Here is a 22409-nt window from a genome sequence, read left to right as displayed (position 1 = left end):
ACCGTGGCTGTGATTACAGGTATTTGTACATCTCCAGTGATGTTTGGCTCCCTCACTGCGCCAGCTCTTATTCTCAAATGTGAGTGGCTTGGCTTGTGTTCTGGTGGGGCAAGGCGGGTGAGGAAGTGGTGAATGTGTGACCATTATCCTTCCCCCCGTTGGGCTCTTTGTGACAGTGCAGACCAACCGGAAAAGAGCCCTTTCTCTACCTCCCGATGGCATCATCCGCATCATAATGCCATTGAATTTTTACAGCCCACTTATCTTGTTATGGCTGAGGTTTTAGTCAATTCTAGCTGAGGAGGTATCTCGCTCGCTACTTGTTAGACAAGAGTAAGAGAATTTAGTAACAGTCCAAGACCGTATATCGGATGTGGACACTGTTGGGCACAGCGCGAGGTATAGTCATGAGCAAGACAGGCAGTGGACGACTGCTTAGAATTCACGGTCCAGAGGGGGAAGGAAAGCATGGAACAAGCTGTATGAGTACAAGAGCTGTGGAAGGAAAGCACAGCTGCGTGGGCAGCATTTTAAAGGGTTGTTGTTCCTGATTAGCCGCTCAGTTGTGTCCGACTCTTTGCAACCCCATGGACTGCAGCACGCCAGGCTTCCCTGTCCATCACCATCTCCCAGAGTTTGCTCAACTCATGTCCATTGAGTCAGACATGCCATCCAACCATCTTATCCTCTGTCACCCACTTCTCCTCCTGCCCTCAACCTCTCCCAGCATCAGGGTCTTTTCCAACATGAAACATAAATAATATTAATCTGTCTTTTGTTGTTTCATTTTTACCAGAAGAAAAAGAATAAAAGAAGGGAGTTGAAAGGGGAAGAAAGGAAGAAGAAAAGAAGGAGAAAATAAAAATAAGCATGAAGGTAAGTGGCAACAGGGACCTGGGCTTAGGAACAGGGAGGTGATAGGGAGTGGTGAGGACCATAGTAAACAAGCGTTCACCCAGATCTACAAGAAACTCTTTCAGCTAATTGCTTCCAAGTATAACTGCAGGGCCACTGTTTCCAAAGCTTCACTTTTTAAAGTAAAACAAATAATTCTGATGTCTTTTTAGATGAACTCTCCTGATTTTTAAATGTTGACTCATATAAAAAAATTAAATTCCAAACAGGCCAAACCAAACACCTCGGCAGGTGGGACTCAAATTTTGAGGAGCCTGTTTCCTGCCTTTAAATGGTGTCACGGAGGGTTATAGATCTCAGAGTGCAAGGCCAGACAGACCCCATTATTCCAGACCCTGGGCTTCTCCAGCATGGCAAACATCTCACAGCAGTTTCACATTCCTTATAAACTGCCTTATAAACTGACGTAGCATTTTACCTCAGTGTTTGCCAAGTGGAAGAGCCAGCTTTTGAGGACACTGGACTAGGTGACTTCAAAGGTTGCTTCTGAATCTAACTGACAACCCCCAGCTTGAAATTACGAGAATAATAACAGCATAACAATGAAGAAGGCAATGATGCATTAAATACTTCACTTCCGGTGAGTTCACCTGTGTTATCCGGTTTAAATTACTCAAAGTGTTCAATCATCTCCTTCGTGCAAGAAAAATTATCACGGAATTACACACTACGAGTAAAATATAAGCTGGACCTGCTCATCCTTCCATCCATTTTTTGGATCCTGGTGCCAGAGATGATGGACGTGCCTAATCACTGGTGGCATTTTGCTTCACTGGCCAAAAATGTTACCCCCAGGGCAAGCATGTGCAGAATGAGACAGACTGTACGAAAAGATCACCCTTTCTATTGTTTCACCAGATTAACTCGGGTTGGCTCTGAAGTGGGCGTAGTTTCTCCAGAAATTGACAATCTAGCCAGAGAGCGGAAAAGGATCTCTGCCTATTAACAGAAAAGCAAGAGCTAACTCAGGGACAAATTCAGCAGGGAGAGAGATGAGAGGTAGTAGAGGAGTTTGCTCTTTTTTGTAGCAGAGATGGATGGAGTCGGTCCCCTGGGGAGGTGAGTCATGTTAGAAAATGCGGGCAGGAAGTCAGAGGGTGCAAATTCAATTCTCCTCTTCGGATTTGCAAGTTTTATCTCCATTTGACAGCCTGGGACTCGAGTGTGGGAAAGACAATGAGGAAACTGGAGATGAACCAGGACAACCTGGGGGTCCCTGACTTCTTTTCTGTCCCCACGTGGCCCTGTCAAATTTTACCTCCGGCCTAAACCACTGTGGCCCAGGTGCCCAGCCCACAGCACAGTTGCAAGCTGGCAGAGGGCAGTGCTGGGCACACAGCACTGGGGCCTCTGCTCTTTGTGACAGTTTCCGGCTGATCCCATTTCTTTGGGGACAGCAGGGCTTTGAAGACTCCTCTCAGGGCACCATCCACCCATACAAGGGTCTGCTGTCGACCATGGCCAGGCCCAGGAGGGGACCAGGAGTGGGCTGGAGGGCCAGAGGAGGCCTGGAAGCCCCTCTTCCAATTCACCCAAAGGTCTGAAACTCTCCTTTCTAAATCAGTCCAGGAAAAACAATTCAGGCTGTCTGTAGGCTAGGAGGAGGCCAGGAGGCAGCTATGGGGTGGGGTGGGGAGAGTCCTGATGGAAGGCAGGTGGGGTGGGAAGTGAGGGAGAGAAGGCGGGAGGGGGGAATCCCATTTGGAAAGAAGGCACAGGCTTTGAACTTGCACATCTCTCCAACTGAGCTAGAATCCACAGGAAGGCAGCCCGAGCTGGGTGCCTAGGGGTCTGTGAATAAATGTGACGGGGTGAGTGAGATGACAGCTCCCCGACCTTAATGCATTCACCCCAAGGTGCTGCCGGGCACCTGCTCCGTAATTAACCAGGCTCTCCCCTCCGTACCCCCTCCTGCCCCTGGGGTTGCTGAGACATTGCCCATTGCCGTAATTACCCCCTGCAGCTCTAAGGAGCCCTCTGGAAGGAGTGTGCCCTTGGCTCCTTCCCTTCCTCCATCCCTGCCATTCTGGGTAGGGGGACAGCCATCCCTGGCTGCCAGCGGTTGGGAGCGTCCCAATTCTGGGGGCCATTGCAGTATCCCATCCTGCCCACCATCATCCACACAACATCTGTTCTCCCCCCTCCCAGGAGACTCAGTGGGGCAGCAAGGAGGAAGGGGCATCACAGGGTACACAAAGGGAAATTTTCCACTAGCAGATCAACCATCTATATCGTGATGTCTGATGGCACAATCCGATGTGCCCACGGGTTGAAAATCACTGCAGTCATGAAAACCGACAGGGCCACTTAGCACCTAGAAAACGTTGAGAACGTCTTTCCAACACTTATGTCATTAATACCAATAACAGCAATAATAATATCATTTATTCTAAATGAAAGAGCAAGAGCAAGTGTCTGTCTAGCTTATTATTTAGTCTCAGAATGTGTCCCTATGTGTTGCATGTACCAGGCATTTAATACATATTCTTTTGAAGGGAGATCATGGCTTTGTCACATACTTTTCATGAGATATAAGGTATCTTATAATATATATAAGATACATATTAAGGTGAAGATAACTGAGGTGCAGAGAGGTTGAGCAAACTTGCCTAATGCCACACAACAAGAGACAAAGCCAGGGTTTGAACCCACACCTACGATGCCAGGACTGTGGTCCTTCTGTTTTGCCATGCTGCCAGGTCACCTCACTACATGAAACACTTCAGTAGGTCCCTAAAAGTGGGTTTCCTATTCTTTCTATCTGTAATGTCCTGTTTGACTCACTGAGCTTAAAGACTCAGCCCATTAATTTATGAATCTTTTATTAGTGTGAATTATTTTCTTTAACTCTGTATCATTACTGCATTTCACAAGTACCTAGCACATGGTAGATATTTGCTAAATATTTGTTTATCAAATAAATCAATTTGATGGTAGATATTCAATAAATACTTTGTTTAATATTAATTTAATTTGTTTTACAGAGGACACTCCTGAGATTCCAGAGATGGAACTCTCTCACTAGAGGCTATACAGCTGGGAAATATAAGAACCACAATTTGAATTAGAGCTTGACTGAGTTCAGGGAACTTTCCAATAACCCACGTACCACTGAGCTCTGTAGACATCATTTCATATCATGTTAACAAGTAAAGTTCTATAATTGTGCTTATTTCCATTTTTTTCTGACAGTATCTTAATATATACTACCAACTAATAATCATAAACTTGAGTTATTTCAGTTTTTATTGTAATGAAAGTAATGTGAACTTACTATAGATTATTAGAAGAGAAAAAAGAGAAAAGAAATTAAATCAATAATCCCCAAACATTTTAAATGAATATTTTCTGCCAATATATTTTTGCATAATTTAGATCAGTTTTTATATTCTAGGTTTTTTAACTTACTATTATAATATAAACATTTCCCTGCTTACTTCAAGAATTTCAATAACTTCCCTATTTACCATTTAAGTGACTTAAAATTATCATTTTACATGCTCAATAATCATTTTTAATGACTAAAAAAATTCGTTGTATGGAGCACAGACTATTAGTTATACATTCTGTCCAATCCTAGATAATTTTTCACTACTAGAAATAACAGTAAGGTGATTTTTTTTTTTCTGAATTTCAGAACACTTTTTAGAGTAGTTTTCTAGGAGACAAACCATCGAGCCAATGGATATGAACACTTTCAAAGCTCTTGACATAGATTGCAAATTGCTTTCCAAATGAGTTGCGCTAATTTTTTTCCCACTAACAGTGATTTGGATTTTACCATCATTTTAAATTTGATAATTTCTTTCAAACGCACACACAAAACCATCATGTTTTGAATTGTAATAGGCAAACAGTATTAGAGATGGAAGACTCCCTCCATCTTGTATACATCAGGAAACTGAAGTCTGGCCAGTTCAATGGCCTGCCCAAGGGGTCATGGTCACTTGGGGTATGAACTGGGCTGGAGCCAGGTCCACCATCCCACTCTCCCCTACTGTCTCCCAGGGAACTAAAAACAATTTGACAATCTATTTATCTGCTCAACGGCAGTGTTGCACGGCTACCATCACTTGACATCTTAATTTTGATGATACCTTCAAGGGAAGCAGCTTTTGGAATATCTGGACCCGGCAAGTAACAAATTTCCTTCTATGGTGAGAAAAGGGTATTTCCTGATAACCTTCTTCTACCTGCCAGCGTTCTGCAGGGAGCCTTGTATCTGCTTATCACTTTCTCCTCTTGGCTCAGGCTTCTGGAACTCTGTGAGTCCTGCTTGACACTCACCTTGGCAGCTTTCACCATATCCTTCCAGGGGGCCTCTCTCTCTCCTGTCCCCGCTCAGCATGATGGCAACCGACCTCATTTACAACCTCAGGCCAAGCGCTAGTGTTGCTCCTGCCCATCTGCCACGTTGGCCAAGTTTCCCTGATTGCTAAGTGATTCCAGGCTCTTCCCAGGAAGGCTGAGCCAGCTGCAAGCTAAGCCCAAGCCTCTCCTCCAGGCTCTGCCTTGCTCTCAGAGGAGCTCCAGTGGAGTCTGCAGCTGCACCTCCTCCACCAGGGCCTGGACAGCCCATCACTGGGCCCATCGCCCTCTTCAACGTGGGGCCTGTTTCATGCCATGAGAGACAGAAAGTACCTCCCCAACAAAGTCTCCCAGGTGACATCCCAACACCCAGCCTCTTCCCTCCAACTCAGGTTACATACCACGGCCATGAATAGTGTTCCACAATATACTCAGCTTACTTCTCTGCTCAGAAACCTTTCTATGACCATCAGTTGAAAGAGACTGGCTTAGCTTTCAAGCCCTTCCTTATAACACCTGCCATCTACCAGTCAGTCAAGTTCTTCATATACCAGCCTGGCTAGGAAAGGCTGGCCACAGAAGGGAGTAGCAGAAGGTGGCAAGTAAGCTATGGGTAGAGTAGAGATATGATTGAGGTTGAGTGTAGGAAAAATGCATGAGCTGGGATGGTAAGGGGGTTGTACTGTCTACTCTGTTAGAATGTTCTTTCCTAGTTTCTCTCTGATAGCCCACTCATCCTTCATAACCTATTCATAAGCCACCTTTGAAGTCTTTTACAACTTGCCTTGCAGTGTTCTTGCCTGGAGAATTCCATGAACAGAGGAGCCTAGTGGGCTATGGTCCATGGGGTTGCAAAGAGTCAGACATGACTGAGTGACTAACATGATTGCCTCCAAACTTTAATATCTTTTCTCACTAGTCCTAAGACACTTGGTCCACACATCTGCTATGCCATTTTTCACATGAATCGACGTATTTTTTAACATGTCTGACTTCCCCACAACTAAATATACATGCTATCTTTCAAAGGAGGCTGTGTCTATTCATCTTTTTTATCCTAATTACCTAATTCTTCTCTTAGTACTTGATCAAAATATCTCTATCAAGAATGAATACAATATGTAAGACAGAATTATGGCTGGATGGAATGAACCCATAAATGAATGAAGCATGAACATATAAGTGGAAAAGATTTAACTGTACTACCTGAGATGGGCACACATGCACATTTGTAACACAAATTGGCACCTTTAAAATCAGGACATGGGCATGCAGTCATCTGATTGGGAGTTTTGTGCCACATAAAACATGGGAAATTACCAACAAATATTGATAAATAAATGAGCTGGATAGTTTTTCACAGTAAAGCCCCAGGACTGTAATTGTAAAGCTTAAGCTCTGCAGTTAGAATAATCCATGTACTCTTGGCTAGCCAGAAGCAGTTCTACACTTTTTTCCCATATATCGTGAGCCATATTGGTCACTGCTAGCACATATGACATCCCCCTAACCAGTCTCATATCTATGAAGCAGAGGAAGGCTGGAGTGTACAGCTAAACCATTTAGTAGCCAAGAGGAAATCTGAAGCTTAAGATTCCACACATCCTTTGATCACTAAATAATATGCCAGCACTAAAAATACCCTTGGAAAAATTACATATGGCTGGGCATTTGAAGGAACTTCCCGGGTAGCTTAAATAGTAAAGAATCTCCCTGCAGCAGGGGACCTGGGTTCGATCCCTGGGTTGGGAAGATCCTCTGGAGGAGGGCATGGCAACCCACTCCAGTATTCTTGCCTGGAGAATCCCACGGATGGAGAAGCTTGGCGGGCTACAGTCCATGGGGGGCATTTGAAGAAGCCTTTGTGCTCTCTAATTTGAGGCTGCTGGAGGAAATGTGACAATGTTTTACCCACAGTTTATATCAGTGGCACGTTCTTGCCAAGTGGCCTAAGAATTCCTGGTAGAGCATCAGTCACTTTTTTTACTTTTCCCTTCTCTACATGCATGTCTATGCTTTGTAATTAAATCTAAATATGGCATTGGGGTATTTTTAAATTCCAGAGATTGGATATACTTGTTGGAAGAGGCTGGCTTACAGGTTGGGAATTTGGCATTGTCAAGCAGCTGAGGGGCTTGGAGAATATTGCAGGACGAAGGCTGCCCAGTAGCAGAGGGAGTGTGGAAAGGGCCAGGTTTAGCTTAAGAGCCTCAGCATCAGCTGCTGCAACCTGGCAAGTGGATAAGCAATTTTTTCACAGCCAATCATAAAATTAAACGTATGGAAACAATAAAGTAAATGTTCTGCCTAGCCAGTGAGTTAAATTAGAAAAGAGGAGATGCTTCCAACCAGACCTGAAATCCAGTGCAGTTTGGTGGTCTAAGGATAGCCAGAGAGATAATGGTATATCAAGTTCTCAGTCAATGATGTACAATATCAAGAGGTTGGCAAACTATGGCCCATGGGTCCAATCTAGCCCACTGCCTGTTTCTGCAGGGTCACTGGAGAAGAATGGGCTTTACATTTTTAAATAGATGGGAGGAAAATTTTAAAAGGTGAATATTTCATGACACAGGAAAATCATATGAAATGTGAATTTCGGTACCCATAAGTAAAGTTTTATTGCAACAGGACCACAAGTATTCATTAATGAATGTGTGTCAGAGGTCACTTTCCTGCTATAATAACAAAACTGAGTAGCTGCAAAAGATACCACTTAGCCTGCAAAGCCTAAAATATTTATTCACTAGCTATCACTTTCCAGAAGTTTGCCAACCTCTAATATGCAAGATTAGTTCAGGTCCCATCCCTTATGAAGTAAAGGTAACATGTGACACAGTATAAGGCACAAATTTCAAGTTCAAAGAGAATTTGGAAGACTCCTGGTCTAGCCTTCCACTCCATAGTATGTCCTGCAGAAATACAGGAGTGAGGACTCGCAAGCTTCCAAAAAGCCTAGCCCTTCATCAAACACCTCCACTCTATGTACTGTGTTTCTGATATTAAACTATAACGATCCTCACCTCCATCTATCTTATACAGATAAGATATAAGCTTCCCTATTTATAACCTATTTCTACACCAAGAGGGTATTAACAAAAATCTTTTTTGATCAAAGAGAGGAATCCTACCTCTTTCCATGGGTTAGCACTTTGTATATATTAAAGGGTTTTCATATACAGTATTCCATTTTGCCTTCAAAACATCTTCCAGAGAAAAAGCCCTCATAATTATTCCTATTACAGTGATGAATCTAAGGGTTAAGTTTGTGGACTGAATTGTGTCCCTCCCCACATGCATACATTGAAGATTAACTTCCAACATGACTGTATTTGAAGACAGGGCCATTAGGGAGGTAATGAAGATTCAATGAGGTTATAAGGGGGGCCCTAACCCAAAAGGACTGGTATTCTTATGAGCAGAGGAAAAGACACTAGTGATCTCTCTCCCTCTCTACACAGATAAAAGGCCATGTCAGAACACAGCAGAAAGGTGGCCATCTGCAAGCCAGGAGGAGAGCCCTCGTCAGAAACCAATGCTGATGACACCTTGATCTCTGCCTTCTGTCCTCTAGAACCGTGAGAAGATAAACGTCTGTTGTATGAGCCGCACGGCCAGAAGTAGTTCGTTATGGCAGCTGGAGGAGATTAAGTCAAGAAGGTTAGATGATATGTTCAAAACAAGGCAGCTCACCAGTGGTGAGCAGGGACCCATCACTCACTGCACAAATATTTGCTTATTAAACACCTACAAAGTGTAAGGAGTCTTCTGGAGGAGGCAGGTCTTAATCAAAGAATCACACCAACACAAATAAAACTATGACGATAATAAGTGCTACCACGGACAGGTGTCTGTGCTATGAAATGTCAATAAGATGGGCTGACTTACTCAGGAGTCCAAGGAGACTAACTGGAGACACAATTGGACTGAGGTCTGAGAGGCAAAGGAGAGTTCACTCAGTGAAGGGGAGGAGGGAATATACAGAGAGATGCCATGTACAAAGGTCCTGTGGTAGCAGGAAGCATGTGACGGTCAAGCAAATCAGGGAAGGCCAATGTGTCTGGACCAGAAAGACAGGGGGAGTAACATGAGAGGACACAGAAGAGGCAAGGGTTGGTCAGACTTCTCATGACCTTGTCAGCCATTCTAACAAGTGTGGCTTTATTCTAAGAGCATTAGAAAGCATTAAAGGGCTGTCAACATGACTTTTTAAGATTTCTAATTAGAAAGGATTACTCTGGCTGCAGTGTGGAAAACACTGGAGAAAATCCATGGAGCAACAGGAAGAATAGCTGAGAGACGGTTGCAGCAGACTAAACGAGAGAGGCTTGTCTTTTGGGCCACCAAGGTTGCGCTGAAGACGTAGAGAAGGAACTGGTTCAGAGAGCTGTTTATAAGGTAAAATCATCAGGTTTTGTGACTGACACACTATGAAGTTGAGAGGGAAATGTCAAGTGTGTCGTCGTGATTCCTGCACGTGTAACAGGAGGAAGGAGATGAGGATGACACTGACTGAGATGTGAAATAGACGAGCACCAGAAACCTGCCTGCGGCTGAACAAAGCTGGCTGTGCTGGCTAACAAGGAGGAGCACAGGACGGGGAATTGCACAGCGCCTCAGCGAGAGGGTGTTAGACGGGGCGTGTTATAGAATTTGGGCTTCTCGTAGGTGACTTGGGGATCATGCGAGGAAATGGGGTTTTGCTCTGCTTTGGGTGCTGTAGAGAAGTGGGGGTGATTCTATGATTGGGTAACTTCATAATTCGTGCCTGGAAGCATACAGGATAGGTGATGTTTGGTCATTTTTGTTTTAGGGACATTGTTTATGTTTTCGTCTGTGTTCAGACACAACTGCGGAATGATCTTGCTTGTGTCTTGTCTGAGGAGACTTGCCTGATGCTAGTGTTCTTTGAAATCATTGATTGATTGAGCCAGAGAGCACCACAGTTTAGCTCTAAAGGACCGAAAGCTCCCAGCAACAGCACAGCCTCCCTGAAGGGGCTGGGTGAGTTTCCAGCCGTCAGAGCTGCATTCTTTTCTCAATCACCCCTTTTGGTCAAGGGCAGATAAAGCTGGGCTGCGGGACACTCGTCTAGGATATTCCTATTGTCACCACTCCTGAGCTTCTGCTGACTGGGAGGTTGAAAACGATGTAGTCTGTAGTGGGACTAGAGTCTGTCATTGCAATTCTCTTTGTGGTAGGACGAGTGGTTAACATCTGACAAGACACTGACTGCACAGTAGCATTTATAACTCTGGACAGGATACAGCAGCCAACTGTAACACAGGCAATTACCAGAAACAGAAACAAAAATGGTAGTTAGTTCATGTAATAGACCCAGAAGACAGGGACCTAGATTACCAAGCACAGGCAATGGAAGCCTGTCCCACGTTCCAAATACTGTTCTCTTGAGATCCAAATGGAGCCTAATTATAGATTTCTAATTTAGATGCAACAAAATGTGTTTGCTACAACATAAATTTCCCCTTGGCTAGCTAAGGAGAAATTAAGGGCTATGCAAGACAATGTAGCTAATGAATTTAAATTTAAACTGGCTTGTTAGGTTTCCAGAGCAGAAATTGTATCATTTATGATATTCAATAGGGTCAGAGATAACGTTCACACTACCTTTTCCATCTATATTATCCCTATTCTAGACTGCATGGTAATTCTCCCAAGTAGCCTGTGTTTGCCTCCTTGGGAAGGTGTCTGGGTTTTCTTTCCAGGGAACCTCATAAATCCGTGGCCTGGTGCCTCATTTTCTCTGGCTGAGAAGGAGAACAGACTGAGTGCAGGGAGGCAACTGTCAGAGCCAAGAAGAGCAGTGACCCTCTTGTTGAAGAAGGGCTGGCTGAAGCTGTTTCTGTTCGGGGTGAATTTTCCTAAAATTATCCTCTTTGAAATTATATATTTGAATTTAATGTTTTAAACCCCTGATTGACTGCTCAAGTTAGAGCTGTGATGACAGTGTTGGTGTTCTTCAAGAGGCTGAAATTGCCAGCTCTTGCGAAAATGACAGTACTTCGAGAAATAATCAGGTTCACTGCACATCTCTCTTCAATGCAGAAATTATCACTGGGTTCACAAAACTACCCATGATGGCCTTTCTCCCACAGCACTGAAGGTCTTTTATTACTAACTAAAATCCTATGGAAAAAAAGGAAGCATTTCATTTTAACTTCCTGTTGGTGTCTATTTTCCTTTCACTAGCCATCTCATCACACACGCACAAATATTTTGCTTGAAAATAAAGTCTTTCCGTATGGTTTGAACATCTCTGAAAAGCAGAGGGTGGGGTAGATGACTTTCCTATGTCCCTTGGTGTATTGGAATGTTATGATTCCTGACCTGGAAATAGCCAAAAATGTATAATATACCATTTCTGTCATATATGAAGTTAATCAATACCACAGGTAATAACCATACATCAGGATGGTGATGGTGATCATGGGAGTGCTGCTGCAGCTAACGGTGATCATGAAAACTTCTACTTTAGTTTGGAGTGGGGGGTAGAAGGTATAAGACTCATTTGAGCTTATTTCCAAAGAACTTGATGAACTTTGATTCCTCTTATTGGAAGCTGGAAATGAAAAAAAAAAAAAATCACAAGTTCACGGAGGGAGGGAGCAGAGATGGCTTAACATAAAGGTGTTGGGGTTTAGTAGCTGTAAAATAAGGATTAGACTCAGGACCTCTGGGCCTGAGGTAAGGATAATATATTTGAAATCAATTTAAGGATTGATAACTTTGGGCCCCCAAGAGGTTCACTTTATCCTTAAGAAAATGACTGGAAAGAGCCTAAAAGCTCAGAAACATCCCATTTTCTGTAGGAGAAGGTGAGCATTCACTCTGCACAAATACTAAAACTACATCCATGTAATGGAGTTGACAATTACACATGGGACCATCTAGCTATATTTATAACTGGTGTAACAAACAGCTCTGCGTTTCAAATATTACAAGTAAGGTGATTTTAGCACATGCTAAGTGAGCATGAGGATGGACCTATCTAGTCAAATGATGAAAATGAATTTAATAATAAAAACCCACCAGGAGAAGCAACTGCTCATGTGGATTTTAAGGAAACTCGTCTTGCCATTTGCTGTCACCAGCATTTTCAAGCACCATAGTTGCCTATTCTCTTCTAGAGTCCAGTGCTGCCAAGCTCTTCATATAGAATACTAGGCAGGAGAACAGAGTGATTGGAGGGATGGGAGTGAATGTCAAAGGTCCTTTACCATCTCCAGACTGCTTTTTCCAGCCAGGTAGACACTAACAATATAGGAACCAATGCTGGGCATCTCCAGGAAAGGTTTTGTCTTGAAGGACAAAAAGGTGGACTTGGGTCCACTCAGAGAGCCCCAGGGCCGTCAGGTAGAGCTGCTTGACCACACCAGTGTCCCACTGCCTCCCCCTCTCCACGCCCCTCCTCTCCAGTACACACAAAACCTAGATGTCATCAGATCTAAAGACCGGGACAAAGAGGGTTTGCCCAGAGGAAGAACACATGCCTGCAGGCATCATCAGCAAACATCTTATGGCTGTTTATAGTTGTCCCAAAGCCTGGGACAGTGTAGAAGCTCATTATAAGGGAAATAGGATTCTCATCACTAGGGAATCAGGAGTTGGTAGTGGTGGTGGAGGTGGTAGATGGATGATTTTGATATTCCTCTGCAAGAGAGATACTTAGGAAACAAGGTACTTAAATGCTCATGGGTCTAGGTGGGTCCCACCCCACAAGCTTACAGCAGAGAAAGTGAAAATTTAGGGGACCGTGAGTACGGGCAGGAAGCAAGTGTTCCCCATCCCCTGAGGCTCTGATTTATTTGCACTGTGTTTCCTGGTGAGGAGAAAGGGAAATCACACCTCAATTCAAGCTTAGTGCCGAAGGCAGTATGGCTAGAGTCTGCAATGTGGCCAGATTCTCCAGAGAGAGAGAACCACCCTGGTAACAGGGGGGCTCAGCCCTACCTCAGGGTAGGTGATTTAGACCCCTGTGGAGAGACTCTATGCATTTCTTACGAAAAATACACCCTGGCAAACAGCTTTAAACCCAGAGAGGACCTGATAGACTGCCATCTTTGGGCCCCTTGTACGCCCACACAGAAACCAGAGCAGGGTTCTTCCCAGACTTGTGCTCCACAGGGGCACAAAATGATGAGGAAACAGCTGAAGAGAAGCCAGAAACGTCATGTTTGCGTGCTCTACTCCTGTCCGTGGAATACAGCTGTGCCTGGCAAGGAAGACCACCTGTCGGCAATAGAAACCAGTGAGGGGCTTCCCCAGTGGCTCAATGGTGAAGAACTGGACTGCCCATGCTGGAGACCCCGGGTTTATCCCTGGTCTGGGAAGATCCCATGTGGCGCAGAAACCGCGGAACAAGTAAACCCTAGCACCTCAAGTACTGAGCCTGTGCTCTGGAGCCCACATGCTGCAACTACTGAAACCAGACGCAGCCCAGAGCCCGTGCTCTGCAAGGAGAAGCCAGTGCGCGCAACTAGAGGGCAGCCCCCGCTCACCACAACCAGAGAACAGCCCGCATTGTAACAAAGACCCAGCACAGCCAAAAATAAATAAATAAATTTTTTTAAACATGAATTTCTAGGGCAAGGTCAGTCGGTGAGGGGATGACTAGCTGTTGACACAGTTCTATCAAGTTGGTTATTAGAGAAAGACCACAAGAACTGGGGTGGGAAATAGCCTGGAGCTTGGAGACCCAGTTCTTAAGTTTTTTGTTTGGTTCTGGTTTCGGTAGGAGTTGGCAGTGGGATAGAGGGCTCAAGAACATACATAGGGACTTCCCTGGCAGTTGAATGGTTAAGACTCCATACTTAAATGCAAGGGATGTGAGTTCCATCCCTGGTCAGGGAATTAAGATTCCAATGCCATGTGGCGTGGTCAAAATAAAGAAAAATTTAAAAAAAAAAAAAAGAACTTATGTAAAATGAAAGCTACAGGTCAAACTTCTCCCATAAAGAAATGCATATACACATGACTTGCCTTCAAATTCAGGGAGCTCAGAGAAACCCTGAATCCCAAGTGTGCACCCAAGGTCAAGAAGCCTTGCTTAGGAGGCATTCTTGAATGGACCAGGTGAGCAGTTTATTTATAGGATGTAATATCCTCACTAGCAATTTCTCAAAGTGTGCCTCCTGCAGCATTTACACCACAGCCACCTGGTGCCATCACCTAGTCCTTGCTGAAAATGAAGATTCCTGAGCCCCTTCTCAGAATTAAATAATCAGACTCATTCATTATAGGATTTTGGAATTTGCATTTTTAAAAGCACTCAGGTAGTATTTATGCTGTATATAGATTAAGAGCTCCTGAGAGTTAAGAATGGCCCTAAAAAGGTCTTGGGAGTCCAATCAAAATCCAAGGCTGATTTTTTTTTTAAAGAAGTGTCAGAAACTGATAAATAATTGATTGTCAATTGATTAAGGACCAAGAAGATGGGTGGAGATCAAGGTCGTCTGACTGATAGAGAAGAGGATGCCCACTGATACTGGTGAGGAGCCAACATTCGAGTTGGCTCATATGAGTCCAACATCTGCTTTAGTCCAAGCACTTGAGCATGTGGTTTATGCCATTTCCTTCCTCTCAATCATTCTTATATTCTAGATGAAGAGATCAAGGTTCAGAGAGTTAAGATAACTTGCATAGGGTCACGAAGCAAAATAAGGTGAGGAGCCCGACTCAATACTTCTGCATTTTAAAAAATTACAGCAAACAGTCTGCTCTTTATATGCCAAACTGGGAGTATACAAGAGAAGTAAATGCATTCATTATATTAAAAAAATACGGAGCATATATTGTCTCCCCTGGAGAAGGAAAAGGCAACCCACTCCAGTCTTCTTGCCTGGAGAATTCCATGGACACAAGAGTCTGTCGAGCTACAGTCCAGAAGGGGTTGCAAAGAGTCGGACATGACTGAGTGACTAACACTTCTAATTTTTTCATACAATTCAGAGTCCCTGGAGGGGCTGCTAGAGAAATAGTGTTTGGAATCAGCTCTGAAGAGTCCATATAATTTTGAATTCATTCTACCTTATGTAGAGCCTGGGTTTAAACAGACCAGAATCTCCCAAAGATCCACCTCAAATATCTCTTTTGATAAGGAAAAATATTTATGGGTGACAGAGAGAGGAATTGCTGAACAAAGAAAAGCTTCCTGGTTTGTGATTCCCCAGTTCTTCAATAGGCCTCCAAGGATAAGGCAAACTTTGCTGCGTGCTCACAAGCAGCAGCCAGCCATGGTATTAACTCATTTAGTCCTTATCCAAATATTTTGGGTGAGGTATTATTGTTACCATGCCTGGCTTTAAAATGACATAAACCTGCCAAGATGTAGCAGCTAGGAAATGGTAGAGACAGGATTTAGACCCTGATAGTCCAGTGACAGCAGGTCTCTCTAACAATCAGCTACACTGCCAACATAGCCTGGGTGGAAATTTAGGGGAATTTGCTGAGTTCATTACATTGGAAGAAAAATGTTAGAAAGACGATATGTGACAAAAGACTTGATATTCATTCGGGTGCACACGTGATTATGTTTTGAAAGTAAAGGGCATTAGGTCATCAGTTTTGGAGTCAACTTCCTGAGTAACTATGAGATTGAGGGAAGAGGGTAACTATTTATCTGTCTCTTTCTGTCTGGCAAATGACCCCATTCCCTGAGAAGAGTTTCTCAAACTTGAAAACATGTTTATTTCATCTCTGAGCAATGTTTTGCTCCCTTTGAGTCTAGGTTATAGTCCTGAGGGGCACTGACCTTGTTTTAAGTGCCCTGCCTCTTTGCAACTCTCCCAAACTTTAATCTCACAATATGAGGACCCATATTTTAAAAGCTGGATGGCCTGACAGCAATAAAACAAAAAGAAAGAGAAAGATTTATAAAGATGTGTAACTGTCCACCCAGGTGTCCACTGCCAACCCATCATGGAGAATGCTGCACACCTCCAGTTTACTAAGAGGGCAGGGAGCACTAGTACAGTGATAAGGGCTCCAATGATTCAGCAATACGCACCCCCAGAAAGATGGTCAGGTTTCAGCTGCTCTTAGAAGCTCACCCCTTGTAGTTTCACGACTCTGAAAACATTCCCTCCAAAAGTGTCCGTACGTTTGCCAATGTAATGACATCAATCTCAGCTTTCTTGTCAGCATTTTTCAGTAACTTTCTTTTGTTCATTTCTGTAGGCTTGATCTCTAAGCTTTCTCAGCCTTGCTGCAGATAATCTGGTTGACCCGAGAACGCTGGTGCTTCTGGCTCAGTGTTCATCCAAGCCATCCTCGACATGCTAATAATAAGAGCCAACATTATTAAGTGCTGGGTATGTACGAGGTAATGTTCTGAACAGTTGCATGCATTTAATTTAAATCTTAGTTAATAACTCCATGAATTAGAGTTGTTTTGCAGATAAAGAAATGAGAACACAAAATGTTCCAGCCCTTTTCTCAGAATCACAAGGCTGATACGTAGCACAGCAGAACTCTGAGTCATAGTTTGGCTTCAGAAGCTATGTGCTCAACCAGTGTGCTATTTGCCACCAATGTGTCTATACTTCAACCTTAATGTGACCTACTGTAGCTTTAATTTCTTCACACTACACTCCCAACTCGTGTGCATATATTAACACATACGCTAGAGCAAGAAAGATTCCCAGAAGATCAAAAATACTATTCAAACAGTAATAACAATAGCTAATGGCATTGTACCTTCTTTATGATTTTAAAAACATCCTTGCAAAACTGTATAAATGATAATACTTTAGCCCTCTGAGTCAGACAAGTCAAGTAGATTGTTCAAGATCATCAGCAGATCTTTGGACATTTGAACCCAGATCTGCCAAATTCTGAGGCCCCTGCCCTTTCAACTGTGACAGCATCCTTCTTATCAATTGCTAGGCAAAACCAGCTTAGTACAGTCAAATGAACAGTCAGATAAATTGACTGTTACCATGGTAGAACTATTAACAGCCAAAGAAGGAAGGAAGCATTGGCCATAACTAGACATAAAGTCTAGACGTTCAGAAGAAAGTAATTTATAAAAGTTTGGAGAAAAGGGTGGTATGACTCCTTGGTGACATGATAAAAGTTAAAATGGCTAAAAGAGGAAAGATTCATCGAAAAGAATTCTATCAGAACAATCATTAATGTCTTAGTTTGTTTGAGCTGCTGAAACAAAGTACCATAGACTGGATGACTTATAAACAACAGAAATTTCTTTCTCATAGTTCTGGAAGCCAGTCAGAGTGCCAGCACCCTCAGTTTCTGCTAAGAACCCTCATCTGAGTTGCTGACTGCCGATTTCTCAATGAATCCTCACATGGCACAGAGAAAAGTGATCTAGCTCTCTGACTTCTTCTTATAAGGGCACTAATCCCTTAAAGGCTCCATCTCCAAATACCATCACATTAAGAATTTTATCTCAGCATATGAGTTTTAGACAACACAAATATTCAGTCCATAAAAACAAATGATATTGATCAAGAAGAGGAAAGTGTCCTTCAGAAAAAAAAAAAAAATGAACAAAATCTATGCAGATAGCTTTCTAATGATCTCAGATTACAAAAGAAATGCCTGAAATACGAAAAGAAGTATTTATAACCAAGAAATACCAGCCACTCTTAATGTACCAAGAAAAAGAGAGCTAAAATTGCCCCAGGCCTAAAAAGACAGTGCCAGGGCATTGACTGGCTTTGGCCTGAGTTCAGAACAGGAAGAAGCCTGAAGAAAGGAAGAGCCCCGTGCTCAGGGTCGGAGAATGTCCTGTTGAAAACTAACAGAGAAAAACAGGACAAGCGGTCTCTATCTTGCTTTCTCTATCGAGGAAAGTGATCTTCAAACTTGGAAGGCTTAAACAAATATAGTTGGTAGGAAACTGAAGCCTGAGATAGGCAAGGAGACAACAAGAAAATAGCAAGCACCTCAAATGAGTTTAAGTTCACAGGTCCAGCTGCAGTGAATGCTGGAGAATTTGAGGGGATTTTAGAGAACAGACACATGCTCCAATTTTTAAAAACAAAGTCCTACTGTATAGCACAGGCATATCCAATATCCTGTGATAAACCATAATGGAAAGAAGGTGGAAAAGAATGTATACATGTGTGTAATTAAAATACGCTTGCTGCTTGGAAGAAAAGCTATGACAAATCTAGACAGTGTATTAAAAAGCAGAGACATCATTTTGCCAACAAAGGTCTGTCTAGTCAAAGATATGGTTTTTCCAGTAGTCATGTATGGATATGGAAGTTGGACCATAAAGAAGGCTGAGCACTGAAGAATCGATGGTTTCGAACTATAGTGCTGCAGAAGACTCTTGAGAGTCCCTTGAACAGCAAGGAGATCAAACTAGTCAATCCTAAAAGGAAAACAATTCTGAATATTCATCAGAAGGATTGATGTTGAAGGTGAAGCTCCAGTACTTTGGCCACCTGCTGCAAAGAGTCAACTCATTAGAAAAGACCCTGATGCTGGGAAAGAGTGAGTGCATGAGGAGAAGGGGGCAACAGAGGATGAGATGGTTGGATGGTATCACTGACTCAATGGACATGAGTTTTAGCACATTCCAGGAGATGGTGAAGGACAGGGAACCCTGGCTTTCGGCAGTCCATGAGGTCGCAAAGAGTTGGACACAACTTAGCAGCTGAACAACAACAATATGTATAATGGAGTCACTTTGCTGTACAGCAATAACGAACACAACACTGCAATTCAGCTATACTTCACTAAAAAATAAACTTAAAAAAATAAAATAAATAATATACAAAACAGAAACAAAAACCTCCAAAGAATGAATCTTAGAAAGAGGAATAGTATCAAGACCTGGCAATACTTTTTACAGATGTGAAGACTTTTATTAGGGCAACCATTTCAGTAAGCATAAAGATCTTTTTAAAACAAATAGATGGCCCTAGTATTTTTTGTTAAGTAGTAATGGTAACTGAAGTAAAATCAGCAAAATCAATTCTAAATAAAGACATTTCAGAATACAAACTGTCTTCTGAAGTTCTTTAACATGAAACCTAATCACATTATTTTCCAAATTAGAGTGACTAATAATTGATGTGAAAACTATAATTAATACAGATAACACAGATGAAACTGTGTGTTTCCAAAGTAAAAAATATATGTTTGATTTAATATTTTATGAATCAGGTTTGATATCACAAAATGAACTTTGGACAAAAAAATGTTACAAAATCTCAGAGAAAACAGATAAGGAAAAGATAGACACAGTATATAAATAATGTTTATGACTCATATGGATATACAGAAATCAGGTACAAGATATTTTGATACAATTATTTTGAAGATATTTTGACAGCCCTGTGAAATAATTCAATTTTAAAGAATTTTTCTCAAATGCCAGTTAACATAATTACATACACACTCACTTCCTGACCTTTGTCCCACTTCTGAGTGAATTTTAGAGGGGCAGTAAGGTCAAATTCGAGAGTGAGATGAGACTGCGAAATTCATGATTGACTTTGTTAGGAAATGAAAAAAGATATGTCTGTATTTTGATGCACCCATTTTGATATGACCAAATCAAAGTAGTCACATCAAAATCTCCTTCCCAGACCTGATTTTCAGATATTTATATGCATCACAGATTTTGAAACTCTGTAACAATAAGGATCCATCTCTTCAGCTCTCTCTGAGACATTTACTTTTCAGGTCAGCAATAATTCATTGTGCTTCTAATACTTGTGAGGACAGAAAGATGGAGGCTGGTTTTAGAGTCAATATTTGATAGATCTCCACCAAAACAGATGTTGTCTTCTTGCTTTCGGGAATACAGGTAAAGACCATGTATCATTCCAGGTTCTTTGTTTGTAAGAAGTAGAAATAGACTCTGGATGACTAAGCCAGAAAGGACTTTTTAGGAGGCTACTCAGTAATGCTTTCAATAGCAGAAGAGGCAAACAAGAGGTGTTGGGAAGGCCCATGGTCAGAGTAGCTCCAGGGAGCTCACAAAGAACCCAGACACTGCTTCCATAGGGAAGTGCCATCAATAGCTTCAGTTCCACTGGCCATTGGTCCTTCTGTGTCTCTGCCCAAGTTTCAAACGCTGTTTCATGTGCCCCCTTCCCTTTGATCAGAATGGTCAGGGTCGTGTGGATAGAGGAAGGCAATCTCACCAAGGGAAAAGGAAGAAAGGGGTAGTATGTGGAATAAGAAAGAAAAAATAGACCCACTAAAGAGATGGAAATACCAGACCACCTTACCTGCCTCCTGAGAAACCTATATGCATGTCAAGAAGCAATAGTTAGAACCAGAAGCAGCAACTGGAACAACGAACTGGTTCAAAATAGGGAAGGAAGTACAACAGGCTGTATATTGTTACCCTGTTTATTTAACTTCTATGCAGAGTACATCATGCGAAATGCCAGGCTAGATGAAGCTCAAGCTGGAATCAAGACTGCCTGGAGAAATATCAATAACCTCAGATATGCAGATGACACCACCCTTATGGCAGAAAGTGAAGAAGAGCTAAAGAACCTCTTGATGAAAGTGAAAGAAGAGAGTGAAAAAGCTGGCTTAAAACTCAACATTCAGAAAACTAAGATCATGGCATCTGGTCCCATCACTTCATGGCAAATAGATGGAGAAACAATGGAAACAGTGACAAACTTTATTTTCTTGGGCTCCAGAATCACTGAGGACAGTGACTACAGCCATGAAATTAAAAGACACTTTTTTCTTGGAAGAAAAGCTACGACAAACCTAAACAGCATATTAAAAAGCAGAGACATTACTTTGCAGACAAAGATCCATCTAGTCAAAGCTATGCTTTTTCCAGTAGTCATGTATGGATATGAGAGTTGGACTATAAAGAAGGCTGAACACTGAAGAACTGATGCTTTCAAACTGTGGTGCTGGAGAAGACTCTTGAGAGTCCCTTGGATAGCAAGGAGATCAAACCAGTTGATCCTAAAGGAAATCAATCCTGAATATTCATTAGAAGGACTGATGCTAAAGCTGAAACTCTGATTCTTTGGCCACCTGATGCAAGGAGCCAACTCACTGGAAAAGACCCTGATGTTGGGAAAGATTGCGGGCAGGAGAAGAGGGTGACAGAAGATGAGACGGTTGGATGGAATCATCGACTCAATGGACATGAGTTTGAGCAAACTCCAGGAGATAGTGAAGGACAGGGAAGCCTGGCGTGCTGCAGTCCATGGGGTCACAAAGAGTCAGCCATAAAGAGTCGGACATGACGGAGCAACTGAACAACAACAGCAAAAAGACCTGAACTTCAGACAAACACTCATTTTCAAGAATACAGGTTTGGCCTCACCTCCTTTACGTAAGTAAGGGGTTTAGTTGGCTGTAAGCACAGTAAGAGTGCTAACATAGCCTTGGCAGTGCCAGCATCAGTAAGATGGTGCCCCTTCAGACTCCAGCATGGCCATGGGACCTTCGCCATGGCCCCCTGGCAGCTCTGCTCTGCGATTCTATTCTCTGCGAACTTCCTCTCATTCACCCCCCACTTATAGGGACGGTAGTTGCTTCCTTCAGTCACTCATGTCTGGGTTATCTCACATTTACTCTCTGCCTCTCTGTCTCATGTAGCTATATGAGAAGCTCCTGTGTTTGTTCCCCTCTACTGGAAATGTTGAGAAGATTTCTGTCTTCTTTTCGGGGTCTGGCTGATGCAAATGCTGAAAACCCAGATGTCGTCCACAGGAGGAGGTGGTAACCACATGGTACTTGGAATGCGTGTCTTGTTCAAAGGAAGACTTAGGGAATGTGATCACCAGCTTCAACTACTTGAAGAGCTTTCAATCGAAAAAGGGATTATATGTATCCTGTGTAGTTCTGGAGGGCAGAACTAGGATTAGCGAGCAGAAGTTTCGAGGGAGCAGCTTTCTAAGAGGAAGGGTCCTCTAAGCCCTTGAACTGCCCACAGTGGAATGTACTGGTGACTTTTGTAGGGAGCTAGTCAAGCAGAGGGTTGATTTTCATCTGAAACTCTGGAGAGGTACCCACCAGACTGACATCCTGGGCCAGATCAACTCTTGAGACTCAAAAATCCTCCTGCAGAATCTCTAGACTTTAATGAAAGATTTAGTCATTTCCTTCCTTTTCTTATAATTGGGGTATAGTTGCCTTACAAAGCTGTGTTAGTTTATGCTATACAACAAAGAGTACCAGCCACATGTAGGTATATATAACCTCCC

At 42.7% G+C, this 22409-nt stretch overlaps 1 protein-coding gene and 1 long non-coding RNA gene across 2 annotated transcripts in view; one reads left to right on the top strand and one right to left on the bottom strand.

Moving 5' to 3' along the window:
• Window positions 1-22409, bottom strand: part of DCC (DCC netrin 1 receptor) — a 1991552-nt gene that overhangs the window by 1880435 nt on the left and 88708 nt on the right. The gene's annotated exons all lie outside the window — the stretch shown is intronic.
• On the top strand, window positions 289-4224 carry LOC145534521 (uncharacterized). Its single transcript, XR_014074713.1, has 2 exons — window positions 289-399; window positions 797-4224. It is a non-coding gene; the product is annotated as an uncharacterized LOC145534521 (long non-coding RNA).

Source organism: Giraffa tippelskirchi, chromosome 14 (genome assembly GCF_054371585.1).
Source record: "Giraffa tippelskirchi isolate mGirTip1 chromosome 14, T2T-mGirTip1v1.2.pri, whole genome shotgun sequence".
NCBI lineage: Eukaryota > Metazoa > Chordata > Mammalia > Artiodactyla > Giraffidae > Giraffa > Giraffa tippelskirchi.
Note: the sequence above shows the minus strand (reverse complement) of the source record. Positions and strands in the feature narration are given on the sequence as shown.